The 12538-nt window shown below is 40.5% G+C and overlaps 1 protein-coding gene across 1 annotated transcript in view; it reads left to right on the top strand.

Moving 5' to 3' along the window:
• The window catches only part of LOC128026620 (CUB and sushi domain-containing protein 1), a 386318-nt gene that overhangs the window by 284922 nt on the left and 88858 nt on the right, over positions 1-12538 (top strand). The gene's annotated exons all lie outside the window — the stretch shown is intronic.

The raw sequence follows: 12538 nt of genomic DNA, 5'->3' as shown, positions 1-12538 counted from the left end.
CAATTAACTAAAACAAGGAGGAAGGTGACTAAATAAGGGAACAGGAAGTGATAAGATGACAGACACCATGGGAACGGAGGACACCTAGTGGACACCCAGGGAACACAACTCAGACACTGTGACAGAACCCCCCCCCCCCCCCCCCCCTCTACGGAGCGGCTTCCAGACGCTCCACGATAGACAACACAGAGATCAGGAGGGAGGCGGACAGGTGGAGGCTCAGGGGGAGGGACGGAGGGCCAGAAAAGAAAAACATGGGGAACAGGTACCAGGATGTAACACAACACAGGGAGACCAGGAGGGAGGAGGACAGGTGGAGTCTCAGGGGGAGGGACAGAAAAGAACAACATGGGGAACAGGTACCAGAATCTAACACAACACAGGGAGACCAGGAGGAAGGAGGACAGGTGGAGGCTCAGGGGGAGGGACGGAGGGCCAGACTAACCGAGGGGAACAGGGATAGGAGTGAAGACACAAAACAAGAAAACAAACAATAACATGAAGCCCCCCCAGGGCGGAGCAGAAGACCACCATATCCGTGTGGTCAGAGCGGAAGTCCCCCAGGGCGGAGCAGAAGACCACCATGCCGCTGTGGTTGATGCCTGAGTCCAACAGGGCAAAGCAGAAGACAAGTACGCCCCTGTGGTTGAGGCCGGAGTCCCCCAGGGCGGAGCAACAGACGACCCAGTGACTTGACTTGACTCTGGAAGTTCAATGGTGACCCGCCTTGTCTCTGAAAGGTTCCCGGTGACTAGCCCTGACTCTGGAAGGTCATCAGTGACTGACCCTGGCTCTGGAGGATCATCGGTGACTGGCCCTGACTCTGTAGGGTCATCGGTGACTAGCCCTGACTCTGGAGGGTCATCGGTGACTGGCCCTGACTCGACTCTGGAGGGTCCACAAACACCTGACTCGACTCTGGAGGGTCCACAAACACCTGACTCGACTCTGCAGGGTTCACAAACACCTGACTCGACTCTGCAGGGTTCACAAACACCTGACTCGACTCTGGAAAGTCAATGGGCTCCTGACATGACTCAGCATCGGGTACCGCCTCGGCCTCCAGAACAGCATCGGGCACCGCCTCGGCCTAGGGAACAGCATCGGGCACTGCCTCGGCCTCCGGAACCGCATCGGGCACCGCCTCAGCCTCCGGAACAGCATCGGGCACCGCCTCGGCATCGGGCACCGCCTTGGCCTCCGGAAAAGCATCGGGCACCGCCTTCGCCTCCGGAACAGCATCGGTCACCGCCTCTGGGACGGCGGCGACCTGCTTGGGAATGTCCTCCTTGACGGCAGCGGCCCGCTCGAGAACGTCCTCCAGGACGACAGTGGGCTGCTCGGGAACGTCCTCCGGGCTTTGAGGAACGGTAGACGCCTGTCTCCTCCTCCTCCGCCCTCTTTGAGGGTGAGTTGGTGGCCCCTTGTCTGGAGACTCAGGCATTGAGTCGGCCATCTTGTGCTGTGGCGCTGGGCTGGCGGCCATCTTGTGCTGTAGCTCTAAGCTGGCGGCCATTTTGTGCTGTGGCGCTGGATTGGCGACCATCTTGTGCTGAGGCGCTGGTTCAGCAGCCATGACGTGAACCGTCTTGGGAACCTCTAGGATCGTTGATAGCATCTCGAAGTAATCGAGAAGGGTGTCAGCAGCCATCTTGGGCGTTGGTGCTGAGCTGGCAGCCATCTTGCACTGTGGGGTGAGGCTGGCTTCCATCTTGCCTCGTGGTGCGGGGTTGGTGGTCATGCACCGCAGCGGCGCTGGGTTGGCGGCCATCTTATGCTGTGGCGCTGGACCTGCAGCCATCATGGGCAGTGGCGCTGGCTTTCTTCTTCTGCCCTGGTGAGATGGCGGCTCTGGTCCCTCCCACGTGAGCCTCGAGTCGAAGGGGGGCCATGGTGGAGAACGATGCTGAGCTTCCTCTCGCCCACCTCCTCCTCGGCGACCTCCCCTGGTCCCGCGAAACACGACCAGGCGGGTTCCTTCAAAGCGATCGTCTCTCTCCCGCTCGGTGGCTGGGGAAGAAGCGTGAACCGGCATACCGCTGGATCTCTGCTTGACGGAGTCCTTCTGTCACGTACGGTGTTACAAGAAGCACGGGAGAGATCCAAATGCAGGTAAACAGGTTTATTGAGGGGCAATCCAAAAGAGTAAACAGTCCAGGCAGGGTCAAAAACCAGAAAATCCAAAAATATAAACACACACGTGAAGAGCAGACTCAGGAAAGTTACATTCATACGACAAGGACTCTGTGACAAAGACTCAAACAGACCGGGTATAAATACACTGAAGGATAATGGGGAAACAGGAGACAGGTGGGGAACAATCAATTAACTAAAACAAGGAGGAAGGTGACCAAATAAGGGAACAGGAAGTGATAAGATGACAGACACCGTGGGAACGGAGGACACCTAGTGGACACCCAGGGAACACAACCCAGACACTGTGACAGCGAGTTGACTTTGCTTATTACACACATTGATGCATCACACAAACATGCCAAATATTAAAAACAAAAAGTATATCAGTGTAAATGAATGTTATTGTGTAAGCTACATAAATATAAATATCTAATGATGGATAGTCATTGCATGTATTAGAATTAGGATACCTATTTGCAATTCAGCCTATTACTACTTATAATGATGAATGAAATTGGCGTATTAATTGAACAATCATGCCAATACATACACATATATATTAACTGACTCATCGCGCGGAGCTTTAGTGGATTCCTGCTTGTCCCGTAGATGATCTGCTCGGGTCCTTTAACTTCACTCTGATTGGTGTATTGAAAGTTACGCCCATTACTCATTAACAGAATAGGGACACCCCATTCCAAAAATGCGCCCCGGCACACGGAACATTTTTCCATCGTTAAAATAGAAAAAGTGGATTTGGACACGCCCTGAGTGCACCTGCATCGTGCACTTTATACTTTGTGTTTAGAAAAGGGCCGAAGATGTCATTTTTACCTACAAGCATCTTATTCAGTTTATCATATTTACGTGACTGAATAGGCTCCGTGAAGTTAATTGAAATGTATTTGAAACAATGTTTCACTGGACCAACTGAGTGATAGTCAGATCTGTTCAAACTTTATTGACAGTTTAAAGCATGTTATCATTCAATCATCACCAATAATTACGTAGTTTAAATTTATCAAATGGTAACCCTAATCTAGCAATTCCATAGCAACTGCCCACAACACCCAAGCAACTATTTAGGGGGAGCATTTCTCGTACAACAACAACGTAACTCATTGCTTCATTGTATAATGCATTATGAGATAAATTCATTAGTCACAATTGTTTCGTGAATCCAACGTAATATGGTTGCACCTCTGTTGTTTAAACCACTGTGGTTTAACAGTGTAAGCCTGCCATTAATGATGTTATAAACAGCCGGTGGAGTAATAACTTCTGCTAATTTACTGATTTGGGATCACAATTAATGTCCTTTATTAGAGTTCATTTACACAAACAACAGAGTGTCATTCATATGTATTATGTTAACATGCAGTATTGAATTGTTGCACACTTTACTCCCATACACTACATGCAGTTCATTAAGTCATCAGCTTTCGCCACAAGATATTTTTTTAGTTATGCTACTGTAATTAACATGGCATCTGAAGGCGGTGAGCGTGATTTCACCAAGTACAACATGATCCTGTAACAACATTCCAATAAACCAATCAGAATTGAGATATAACTTTTCAGGAAACATCTGTTTTAGATTTACAATCAGAGTTAGGTGCTTCTACACCTTTGTTAATCAGCTTTCATTCCCCACTGATTTTAGGAATAAATTAATTGGTAGGGTTAGGTTTGGGGTAGTAATTAGTTTAATTCTATACTTTTGGACAATTCGGTGATCAAGGATCATCAAAAGATTTTGATCCAGGAACATGTATAACTTGACAAACTCAGAATCTGAAGGCATTCTGTTCCCTATAGTTTTGCTTTATTTGATGTTTGCATCATCGCGGGTTCCCTATTATGCCGTACTCTGGAGTTCCCTTAAGCATCAATGCACACTCTTCAAAAACAGAGGTGATTGTTGACATGCTGAAATATATAGAATGAAATGTCTATATATTCACATAGAATGAAGGATATATAATGTACTGCATGCTAGTTTGCTTGTTTTGTCAAAGAGAATGATCTGTTTAAGTCCATGTCATATTAAAAAGAAGGTATGCTTCCAACCCCAGGTCGAGAGCTGTAGTTCTAACCACACAAGTTTGTGATGTTGTTTGTAAAGTGTTTGTTGAAATAATGAGTGTGTTTAAATGCACCCTCATAATGCAAATATAATGGTATGTATGGCAATCTTGATTTAATCATCATAATCATAATTTAACATTACCTCGTGTATTTGCAATACTTAGATCACAATAATGAGATTAAGCTCATAATCATAACAAGCATAATTGTATTAAAATATGTGGTTTAAAACAATTTTAATTGCAGTAAACAGGGATGTAAATCTCATTATTACAGCTCTGACCAAAGTGTGCATGTACTCTGATAAAATCATATGCTACGAGTTGTTTACACAACTTCATGAATGAACTCCGTAGCGTTAGGGTGCTAAGCATTCTCAAATAAATAAATAAATAAATAAATAAATAAATAAATAAATAAATAAATAAATAAATAAAATTATAATAATAATATTGGCGAAACAGAATTAGCAAACACTCCAATGCATATTAATTTTTGCAATCAGGAGAGCTTCATAGGTTTTATTTGCAATGTGTTTTGCAGCATTGAGCAATGTAACCAATCACAGACATATCTGTTGATTTCTTAAATGCAATGGCGAACCAGAGGTGTTTAATTTCAAGCATACACTCACCACTCAGAATGCCAAAGTTTTGTTTAGTGCTGAGTTATGGAATCTTGTGAATCCTGTCATTATAACAAAGTGTTAATATTATGTAAATTGTGCAGTGTAGAAAGAGATACATTGACTTTAACAGAACAGTGTGAGATTGCAACATTGAGATGTCCATCGCTGTGCCAAATAACCTTCAAGTACATCTGTAGTCCTTTTTTTTTTTTTTTTGCATTTCATGTGAGTGGACTGTGGCCAGTAACATGCCTAATGTACTGTATGTGTGTTGTGAAGAAAGTGCATAATGACAAAAAAAAAAAAAAAAAAAACATTTACACTAAGCGCAAATAGCCCGTCTTGTTGGTTGAAGCTATTTACACAAACTCCACCCACCAACATGCGATTTGGCAATCGCCAAATCGCAAATGGCAAAACGTGTAACGTATTTATTTTGACGCGATCAACCTGGGTTCGAATCTGCCTTTTGGCAAACTTTTTTTTTAGGGTTAGGATAGGTGTAGGGAGGGCTTTATTGTCCCAGTAAGGTGGCATTTATTTAATAATTTGAATTAAAATTACAATTTACACTCAACAAGTTAATACTCTATACTGTTTTACAATGAACTACAATATGTGGTGCAGCCAATTGCCACTATTTGCAATAAGTAATAAAATTGTATCAAAGTGTAACTTGAATATGTAGCTATTTGCACTAAGTGTAAATAGCTCCTATTGCTATTTAGACTTATAGTGCAAATAGCCGCTGCCTAAAAATAAACACCTCTTAGCAAATAATGAGAATAATCAAAACCACATGTAAACTGGAGTGAAGAGGTTTGCTTGTGTCATGTAAACATCTTACTGCAATTAGGTGCTCAATCTGATTAATTGAAATAATTGCATTATTGGTGCACATGCAAATATAGTAAACATCATTGAACTATGCAGGTAATAACAGAGCTTGTGACCATAATTGGATAACAATCCTTTTGGGAAACACACCCCAGATCACCTTAGCAACTTTCAGTCAACCGTTCCTCCAAAATTGTACTGTAGCATATGCTTTCCTGTGAGTGCACTGCTCTTTGGTGCCTCTGACTGAAAGTCTTATGGCGGATATGCTGATCACTATGAGCAGGACTGGGAAGACTCGGCTTGAATGTTAAGGCTCTTTCTCCCTAAGATTGCACACATGGAAACAGCTTCTATGTGCGATACTCCATAAACATCCGTCTGGCATCAGCTGTCTGATATGGCACAGTGTTTTATGTAATGGTGGCTCATGCAGGGTTAATGGGGTTTCATCAGAGCACTTCAATAACTCCACTAACAGCCAATAACCCTGCCTTTCCCAAGTACAATTCTGCTTCTTTAACACTTACTGCTTGCAGAATGGACATTTCCAAGCGAGAAAATTGATTTTAATATTGTTAGTGACAGATTAACAAGTAAATGCTGCGACTATACATTGGACAAGTTGTTGAGCAGGCGATGACCACTTGGCTTTCTTTTTTACATGCTTGTAATTTCCAAACTATCGTTTGGAATACTGATGTGGCCCAGAGCCATGTCCTCAAGCTTTTAGACAAAACTCATTAGAAAGAGGTGAGATCCCTTTAAATAATGAAGGATTTTCCTTTCTTTCTTTGGTTCTCTCACCCAAATAGATCTTTTATTCGTTTCCATAGTAACTAAAAGACTGTCTCAGTACTGTTGAATGAGGACTCTTCCCTGTCTGTAAATAGTGAGAGGGTGTGGGGGCTGGGAGCATGGTGGGATGGCGCCTCTCGGAGGCTGCACAGATACACAGCTGCTTCTAATCTGTCAAAGCCTCCTGTTCATGTATGCATGATTTTGTACAACTATGTTCAAGCTTTAGATTTGCAAAGGAGGTTCGGGTTGGTCAGGTGGCAGCCACAGCTGTTGTCTTCATGCTTATGTGAGGCAGGAACACATGGGCTGCTACATTTAGCCACACATGTAGTCTGGGCACAACAGAGCGCTGCAAAAAACAGCTAATGAGCTGCTGTCTTAGAGAAGATACAGTTATCCTGCAGTGACCTGTTCTTATGTAGGCTAATGCTTGTTTTGATGTCATGCGCTCTTTGTTTAGCAGTTGGGGCTTTCAGTGGGTGGTTACAGAACATAAAATGATAAAAAATGGGAATCCAAAAATAAATAGGGAAAATTCTAGTGCACATAGGTTACCACCAGGTTTTGATCATTCTCTCTTTTATGATTCAAATATTTGTTGCTGTCCTTCTGCAGAGATGTTGTCTTATACTTCAACATCATTGCACTGATATTTTGAGCTGCATTAATCCAATTTGCTGTCATCCAAATCACTCGTCCATGTTTAATTGTAAATCAATCACTGAATATGCAACTAAATTTGCTAAATTATTCAGTAACAGTTTAGTGACCAATTCTCACTATTAACTAGTTGCTTATTAGCATGCATATTATTGGTTGTTCATTAGTTCTTATAAAGCACATATTATTGCCTTATTCTGCATGACAATATTCTAGATCCCTTAACCCTACCCCATACTTAAACTTAATAACTACCTTTTAACCTAACCTAACGATTAATAAGCAGCATATTAGGTTTTCTTTTTTTCTTTTTCTTTTTTTCTTTGAGGCAAAATAGTTAATAGTTAAGAGTGAGAATTGATCCTCAAACTAAATTGTGACCAATTATTCAAACATATTTTAAAATATTTCATAAACATAATTTCATAATGTTCCAAATATTTATTTATATATGTATTTATTTTAAGGAACACAAAATGAGATTTTCTAAAAAAAAAAAAAAAAAAGAACCAGAGTTGGTTGTAATACTGTTAGAAAACATGGACATCAGTTTACATTGTTAAACAATCAGTTTACATGTTAAACAAATGTTACATATTTAAATCAAGAGGACCTTCCAATTCACCTTTTTTAATTTTAACATGCAATAAACAGATTGAAAATCAAATTATGATTTGAAGTGAATTGCTGCTTTGTTTTGTATACCAAAATTGTGTATTTGTCCTGTTAATATTAAATTTGGTAACACTTTAGTTAGAGGATCAAATCTTATATGAACTAGGTGCTTGTTAGCAAGCATATTACTGGCATATTGGCTGTTTATTAATACTTGTAAAGCTCAAATTAATGACTTATTCTGCAAGACCATATTTTAGATTGTTTAATCCTACACTATAAACTTAAACACTACCTTACTAATTATTAATAAGCAGCATATTAGGAGTTTATTACAAAAGTCCTATAAGACTTGGCCTAGTAAGAATTGGTTCCCAAACTAAAGTGTGATCCTATACATTTTACAGAGAGACTTATGACATCTGCTGTCACCACAAGAAGGTGGTTGACATGTACGATCTGTGATTTTATCCCTGTACCTAATTAATTAGTCTTCTACTGTGGTCTAGTAAATTTGCTATTTGCATGTAAAAATGGGGCAAAAGGGATTTCAAAAATTTTCAGTTAACCACGGACTGTCGTATATATACACAGACAAAGAAATAAAGAAAGATACTCCAGACAGTCAGGCCTGAAAAAAAAAAGATATTTCCAAAAACCTGAAATTTCCTTCCACCTCAATGTGAAATTGCAGATTTCTAAAGGCAAATCTTCCAAAAAAGGCACTGTGTGTGTGTATTTGCATATGCCCACTTGCACACAATCACGTGCAATTGTGTGTGTGTGTGTGTTTGCATGTAGCTCCAGACAGTCTTCTCATGGTAAATGTGAAGGGAAGGTGATGTGATCAAAGCTACAGGAGCGAGTTTGATATGCAGAAAACGGGGAGCCTCAGCTGCATTCTGACACCAGCTTTTCATAAGCTCACAGAAGCATTGTGAGGCAGATGAAGCAACAGACCTGTGGATGCCAGAGCCCAGAGGCTTTAGCATGGGACTGATGCGTGAGGAATCTCAATTGAAGATCATTGTTACTGAGACCTGAGGGATGAAAGAAACACAGACGGAGTAGAGAGATCACAGGTGGTGTGGACTGCAATTTTGGAAGACCACTCGTACTCATTGGCATGGAGATAAAGGCAAATGCAAGCTGGGTAATGCCAGGGTTTAGGTACACAGAGAACTTTCATAGCTCTAACCTCAAGCTCTTTTGTCGTTCATCCCATTTAATGGCTCTTGGGAAGGGTGTGCTGCAAATAATTAAACCAAATTATTACTCAATTCAGTTGAGTATCGTCAGCATAACAGTGGAAATTAATCCCTTATTTTCTAATAATATTACCAAGGGGCAACATGTATACTGAACACAGCAGAGGACCTAGGACAAATCCTTGTGGCACTCCATACTTTACTGGTGATAATTGAGATGACTCAAATGTGTTTCTGTGCTATAGTGGGCATGAAACCTGACTGAAAATCTTCAAAGAGATCTTTTTTTTTTTTTTTTTGGTAGGAAGGAGCACTATTGAGCAGACATAACTTTTTACATTTTTTTTTTTTTTTTTTTTGGCATAAACAGAAGATTTGAAATGGGTCTGTAATTTTCCAGTTCACTAGGGTCTAGTTGTAGTTTCTTAATAAGAAGCTTAATACCCGCCTGCTTGAATGATTTTGGGGTGTGACCAAAAGATAACCGAAGAGTTAATAATATTGAGAAACTGTTCTTTTGCAAAAGGTAACAACTCTTTTAATAATTTAGTGGGTACAGGATCTAAAAAAATTAAGTAATCCAATTTCTTTTGGTTTGGACTTTCTCTGTTAAAATTAAGGTAACATATACTGTACACACACAGAGAGAGAGAGAGAGAGAGAGAGAACTGATACAGGGGTCGGTAGCACTTCTTTTAATCAGCCAAGCAAGCATTGTTGTTGACCACAACTATCTCTAAATTCAGATTTTTTACAATAACTTTTAAAAGTAGAGTTCCCCAACACTTCTTATCACAGGTGGTCCATCGGTCATGGTCATACAAGGTCAAGGTCATACGCTATGGGCCAGGTGTGACAGAAGCACTGACACTGATTAATATCTCCACAAATACTCTTCACTGACCTTTTTAGCCTCAATGTTTTACACTTGGCACTGCCAGTAATCCTCTTGGTGACCTTTGTGGTTGTTTTTCGCTTGTTTTTCCTGTCATGAACAGTCAAACACCTAAGTGTTTAGCCTCTACCCATTATGGGCCTGATAAAGAGATAACTCACGCCAATGCACCAACACACAGATGATTTATAGTCTTCTTTGGCTGCTCCTCCTCAATACTCCTTCTTTGTGCTCTGACCTGAATTACAAACCAGTTTTACTAAAATACCTGTCAGAGGCTATAGCAATTCCAATAGCCCTTCCACATGGCTTGCATGATGTGTTAATTGTAGGCCATTTTAGCAGCGCTACCTCAATTTTTTTTTTTTTTTGCAATCAATGTCAAGCCTAAGCAAATTATCCCTGCCTGTATAAAGGTATGCACATTTTCCAATACCTTGTTATTGACTTTCTTGCTCCAATAAATGTTTAGGAGTTAAGTGAACAACTTGCTGCTGGATAGAATGATCTAGTGTCATTAGCTTGTACAAGTCCACACAATACTTACACCTTCTTGGCCGGAATTGTGATTACTGTTGTGTTGTTATTAGGGAGTGCTAGTTCTGTCTATGATGTGAATTACGTTTGTTGTGCAGTGATTTTTTTCCTTTGGTAAATACTCCACTAATCTGTTATTTAAACACTGCATTCTTTTTAAATAAGGTATGCCTTGCAATTGTGACTTTTGCTCCCTACACAATAAGCAGGGAGTATCTGTTGAAGTTAATTTTGCCTGGCAAAATTCATTAATCTGAAATGCCCTACAATCAAACACAGGCAACAATAGAGTCATGCAGATTAGGAGTTTCAAATATAAAAATATGATCATGTAAATAAAAATAATATACATGAGAATATTTCATTATAAATGTATCTAATAAATCCAGTTTTGATTATATGAAATAAATCTTTTTATTGATGCTGTTTTATTATTATTATTCGTATTAATATAAATTGTGTCATTTATCATACATAAACCCCTAAATGTAGTTATAAATGTGATTGATATGTACTATTGAATTAAATGTGAATTTAAATTTTTGGCATTAATGTATATATGGGGAAGTCGTGGCCTAATGGTTAGAGGGTTGGACTCCCAATCGAAGGGTTGTGAGTTCTAGTCTCGGGCCGGACGGAATTGTTGGTGGGGGGGAGTGCGTGTACAGTTCTCTCTCCACCTTCAATACCACGACTTAGGTGCCCTTGAGCAAGGCATCGAACCCCCAACAGCTCCCCGGGTGCCGCAGCATAAATGGCTGCCCACTACTCCGGGTGTGTGCTCACAGTGTGTGTGTGTGTGTGTTCACTGCTATGTGTGTGTGCATTTCGGATGGGTTAAATGCAGAGCACAAATTCTGAGTATTGGTCACCATACTTGGCTGAATGTCACTTCACTTCACTTCTTCACTATATATTAATAGTTCATATGTAGTTTATATAAATGTATTTTAGCCAAGCTTTATATAAATATTATTTATTTGACCATACTTTCATATACATTTGTATATGTACATATACATACATATATATATATATATATATATATATATATATATATTAGTGCTGTCAAAATTAGCGCGTTAACGCATTCGATTAATTTGAAATATTTAACGCGTTAAAAAAAAAATAACGCAATTAACGCGGTTGCAGCTTTTTTTTATTTCCAGTTGTGGCCTATGTGTGTTCAACGTGCAAAGAAATATGGATAAGACCAAGGAAGGACTTTTAGACGGAAAGTTTCAGTATAAAACTCTGCCGGATTACTCTTCAGTCTGCCACAAGAAACATTACTCTTCATTTAGTCTGCCACAAGAAACATTAAAATCATGAACTCAAATGTCATTGTTTAAAAAAAAAAAAAAAAAACAATCACTCTAACAGTGCGTAAATCAGACCTTTCTGTAACGCTAACGTTAATAAGCTTAAACGAAAATAAAGAAATAATTGTGTAGCGGAGTATTTTTTGTACACAGTGCCGCGAACTGTCAATCACTCCTGTGCGCGTGCATCACTGTCCTCCTCGCAGCTGCAGCAACTTGCGCTCTCTCTCTTCATCAAGCTTTAAAACAAAAAGGGGACAAAAAGATCATATTGTCTTTGTGCATAGGCTATAGATTAATTAGATAAATGAATATCTAAATTTGTGCCTTGCCGTCTACGGTATTTTTTTAGAACTTAGAAAAAAGATGCTGCAGCCAATGAATAGCCAGCGGGGGCTGCAGGACGACTCAACCTCCGCAGACAGTTTTTAATGTTTATCAGACAATAAATACTCAAGATTTTGCTTTAGTATAACTCACAACGAGTTTCACACACCTTCTCCGGCCACGTTGAGTTGTTGACACTTAACAGTGGGAAAAGCGACACATGCGCTATTCACTTGTATAACTTAAGGGTGAATGGGTAATGTAGTTTCTGCTCTGGGTGGGATGAATTAGGAAGCTTGCATTGTGAAGGGCGCTCTGAAAATCGGCAAAAAGATTAAAACCTCTATTAAAACAGATGTCCAAATGAGCGTACCGGTACGCTACAAGCACGTTCTGGGCGCACGGAGAGGTGGCGATACGCTCAAGAGCTATATTTGGAAGTGGCGGTACTGAGTACCTGTGTGTACCGGCCCACTTAAAGCAC

This window comes from Carassius gibelio, chromosome A13 (genome assembly GCF_023724105.1).
Source record: "Carassius gibelio isolate Cgi1373 ecotype wild population from Czech Republic chromosome A13, carGib1.2-hapl.c, whole genome shotgun sequence".
NCBI classification, from domain to species: domain Eukaryota; kingdom Metazoa; phylum Chordata; class Actinopteri; order Cypriniformes; family Cyprinidae; genus Carassius; species Carassius gibelio.
This window is presented reverse-complemented; position numbering and strand designations above follow the sequence as displayed.